The sequence below is a fragment of the Carcharodon carcharias genome, chromosome 8, assembly GCF_017639515.1.
Source record: "Carcharodon carcharias isolate sCarCar2 chromosome 8, sCarCar2.pri, whole genome shotgun sequence".
NCBI classification, from domain to species: Eukaryota; Metazoa; Chordata; class Chondrichthyes; order Lamniformes; family Lamnidae; genus Carcharodon; species Carcharodon carcharias.
In genome coordinates, this window is record NC_054474.1 from 124,264,800 (window position 1) to 124,269,093 (window position 4,294).

Here is a 4,294-nt window from a genome sequence, read left to right on the forward strand (position 1 = left end):
CCTTAGCAAGTCACAAATCCCTGACATCTTCCAGGGCCCAGAGAGGCTACAGAGTTGGCTCCTTAGGACAAGGGCTACCCGCAGAGGACGTGGCTGATGACACCTGTGTGGCAGCTTCGGACTACAGCAGAGAGACAGTGCAACAAGCCTCATGCTGCAACCTAGACTTCGGTGGAGCAAATGATTGATATATTGAAAATGCGGTTCCAGTGTCTCAACAGGTCTGATGGAGCACTGCAATACTGTCCCCAGAGGGTGTCACGCATTATCATAGCTTGCAGTGCGCTACACAACCTGGTACTGCAACAGGGTGAGGGCCTGGCTGAGGAGGGGATGGTAGATCTGTACGTCTCCTCCGATGAGCAGGACGTCAAAGGGGATGAGGGTGATGAGGTCCTCGCAGGCGAGGATGCTGGCGATGAGGCCATCGCACTGGCCAGACAAGGCAGGTGTGCTTGCGAGGCCCAAATAGCTGCATGATTCGTGGAGGATGATGACAAGATGCAGTGAGGACAGTCACATCCTCATGTTGCATCTGTGAATGTTTGACTCCTGTGTGGCTGATGACAGCGCACATAACCTCAGTGCTCAGGCTCATGTCATGGAGACTCAGCGGAGACCATAATAATCCCTAGATTTTAGGAGGATGATAACAGCATGCAGTGAGGACGCTCCATAGATGTTCACATAGCCTCTATCTGTGAACATCTGACTCCTGAGGGCAGCTCGCTTGTGTTCTGTGATCAGGGTCATGTCAAAGAGACACAGTCGTGAAACGTTAAATGCACTTAATTCTTTGTCTGCCTTCAGCACCTGACCCCATCAGGATCACACTGTCATCAGACACAGATGCTGACGAGATGGGGGCCAGTCCCACCTCAAAGGTGCTGAGAGCACACAGAGAGAATGACGGAACTCTGTGACACCTGCCCACAACATTCTGGCAGCAATGACAAGTACCGCCAAGGTGCAGGCATCAGTAATGTGTCCAGTGAGTGTGAGACTGGACTATCACTTTACTCTGAAGGCTACACACTGCACAGGGAAGAGGCACTGGACTGAGATACTTGCCTTTATCTTGCGCAGGAACCAAGGTTTCACATCTGAGTGACACAGACACTGCTCATCATAACAAGGATCCATAGACAAGGAGAGGCTCTTGGGAGTTTATTTACAATAGTGAACACTATGTACGTGTGATTAACACCCATGCCCAGGCTGTGCAACTACATCTTCTGAAGGTTCCTTTAAACTTTGTTCTTGGTTTTACAGCTGACCTGAATTAGGGGCTGTGCCTGATTTATCCCAATTTTGTTGATTTGGTTTAATTGTTTTGACTCTACAAGAGTTACATCTTCTGAACCCTTCCGTGTTCGGTGGGCACCGCGGGGACTGGGGTGCTTTATTGACCCCTTTTATCACATTTTGGTTTAAAGTTGTAAGTTTCCTTTAAACTTTGTTCTTGGTTTTACAGCTGACCTAAATTAGGGGCTGTGCCTGATTTATCCTAATTTTGTTAATTTAGTTTGATTGGTTTTAACTCATAAGATTTACATCTTCTTAACGCCTACGGCCATATTAGTCTGAAAATGCCCGGTCTCATCTGATCTCAGAAGCTAAGCAGACTCAGGCCTAGTTAGTACTTGGATGAGAGACCACCTGGGAATACCAGGTGCAGTAGGCTTCTCCAAAAGAGTTACATCTTCTTAACGCGTTTGTGAGTGTCCAGCTCGCAGCCGATGCCATCCAAGACCTAAGGACGGTCGTGCTTGGACCTGATGTAATTTTAGGTCTCAAGGTGGCACAGGTGCGCAGTGGTCTTCCTGCTGAACGTTCCCCTGTTCGGACGGAATTCCACATTGGCCCCAAGCCCCGAACCCTCCCTCGGGTGCTGGTGCCCCGCAATATGAGCCGCCTCGGGGACATGCCCTCCGTGCCATTTGGCACAGCACGGAGGAGCTTTCTGTACGGACTGCTGCTGCACACCTTCCATTTTCTCGCCCTTGTCCGCCACCCGGACACGCCCTGGTGTGCCTTGTTGCCTTTCGGCGGCGGAGGCCCCCAATGGGAGGCCTTCTACGGAGGTGCCCTCCCCCTTTCTATCGGGGACCTGGGTTGGAGGGTGTTGCATGCAGCAGTCCCCTATAATCGTAGGATGCATAGGTTCATGGCCTCCCAGGATACCTGCCCTTTTTGTGGTCTTGTGGAGTCCATGGACCATGCTTATATAGGGTGTGGTAGGCTTCACTCCCTTTTTAGTTATTTAAAAAACTTTTTATTAATGTTTTGTTTGCACTTCAGACCCACGCTCCTGATCTATGGACACCCGGTGCGGAAGGGGGTTGGGAAGGAGGAGGACCTCCTCGTGAACCTGCTCCTGGGCCTGGCCAAGTTGGCCATTAATAGCTCCAGGCAGCGGGCGAGTCCCGCCCGATTGTTTGTCCCTCTTCCGCAGCTACGTTCGTGGCCGGATGTCCTTGGAGAGGGAGCACACGGTATCTGCTGGCACACTCGAGGCCTTCCGTGCTCGGTGGGCACCGCGTTGGACTGGGGTGTTTTATTGACCCCTTTAATCACATTTTGGTTTAAAGTTTATAAGTTTCCTTTAAACTTTGTTCTTAGTTTTACAGCTGACCTGAATTAGGGGCTATGCTTGATTTGTCCTTCATTTTGTTAATTTAGTTTAATTGTTTTAACTCGAAAGAGTTACATCTTCTTAACACCTATGGCCATACTAGTTTGAAAACGCCCGGTCTTGTCTGATCTCAGAAGCTAAGCAGACTCAGGCCTGGTTAGTACTTGGATGGGAGACCGCCTGGGAATACCAGGTGCAGTAGGCTTCTCCAAAAGAGTTACATCTTCTTAACGCGTCTGTGAGTGTCCAGCTCGCAGCCGATGCCATCCAAGACCTAAGGATGGTCGTGCTCGGACCTGATGTAATTTTAGGTCTCGAGGTGGCCCAGGTGCGCGATGGTCTTCCTGCTGAACGTTCCCCTGTTTGGCCCCAAGCCCTGAACCCTCCCTCGGGTGCCGGTGCCCTGCAATATGAGCCGCCTCGGGGACATGCCCTCTGTGCCATTTGGCATGGCGCGGAGGAGCTTTCTGTACAGACTGCTGCTGCACACCTTCCATTTTCTCGCCCTTGTCCGCCGCCCTGACGCACCCTGGCGTGCCTTGTTGTCGTCCGGTGGTGGAGGCCCCCGATGGGAAGCTACCTACGGAGGTGTCATCCCACTTTCTATGGGGGACCTGGGTTGGAGGGTGTTGCATGCAGCAGTCCCCTATAATCGTAGAATGTGTAGGTTCACGGACTCCCAGGACACCTGCCCTTTTTGTGGTCTTGTGGAGTCCATGGACCATGCTTATATAGGGTGTGGTAGGCTGCACTCCCTTTTTAGTTATTTAAAAAACTTTTTATTAATGTTTTGTTTGCACTTCAGCCCCACGCTCCTGATCTACGGACACCTGGTGCGGAAGAGGGTCGGGAAGGAGGAGGACCTCCTCGTGAACTTGCTCCTGGGCCTGGCCAAGTTGGCCATTAACAGGTCCAGGCAGCCGGCGATCGAGTGGGGAGACCCGCCCGATTGTTTGTCCCTATCCGCGGGGACTGGGGTGTTTTATTGACCCCTTTCATCACATTTTGGTTTAATGTTTGTAAGTTTCCTTTAAACTTTGTCCTTGGTTTTACAGCTGACCTGATTTAGGGGCTGTGCTTGATTTATCCCTTATTTTGTTAATTTAGTTTAATTATTTTAACTCAAAAGAGTGACATCTTCTTAACCTTCCCAACCCTGCTGCTATGTGTTGGTGCTCCCACAACATCTACAGCGGGGGTGGAGGCAGCCTGCTACCTTGGCAGGTGTCCCTAGAGCACCAAGATCTGGAGGGCCTCGGCCTGCTTTGGGTATCCTGCTGTGGGCCAGGTGCACCCTCCTCGGCCTGTGGAGCTGGAGATGATCTGGTCACAGGAAGAGGGAATTTTGATCAGCAGGACATCCCCAGGGTCACCAGGTGGATGGCCCCGGGGTGTGCACCTGCTGATCCTCCTCTCTATGGATGCTCAATTGACCCTGGCTGACTCCTTGAGGAGAAGGGAAAACTGGAGTGAGATCAAGCTGCCCTGCAACCCTCTCGCGTTGACACTGTTAGAGGCCAACAATGCCATCAGCGATGGAGTTCATCCCGTGTAGCAGTGCAGGACTGATGCCCTGGACGAAGCCAGAGTGGTGAGACTGATGGGGCTCCTACGGACAGAGCAGGGGTAGAGGACATCGCGAGGGCCTCCACAGTAATC

At 51.7% G+C, this 4,294-nt stretch overlaps 2 pseudogenes; both read left to right on the plus strand.

Moving 5' to 3' along the window:
• Positions 1-1,565: 1,565 nt before the first annotated feature.
• Positions 1,566-1,684, plus strand: LOC121281679 (annotated as a pseudogene).
• Positions 1,685-2,721: 1,037 nt separating this feature from the next.
• LOC121281673 lies at positions 2,722-2,840 on the plus strand (annotated as a pseudogene).
• The last annotated feature ends 1,454 nt before the right edge of the window (positions 2,841-4,294 follow it).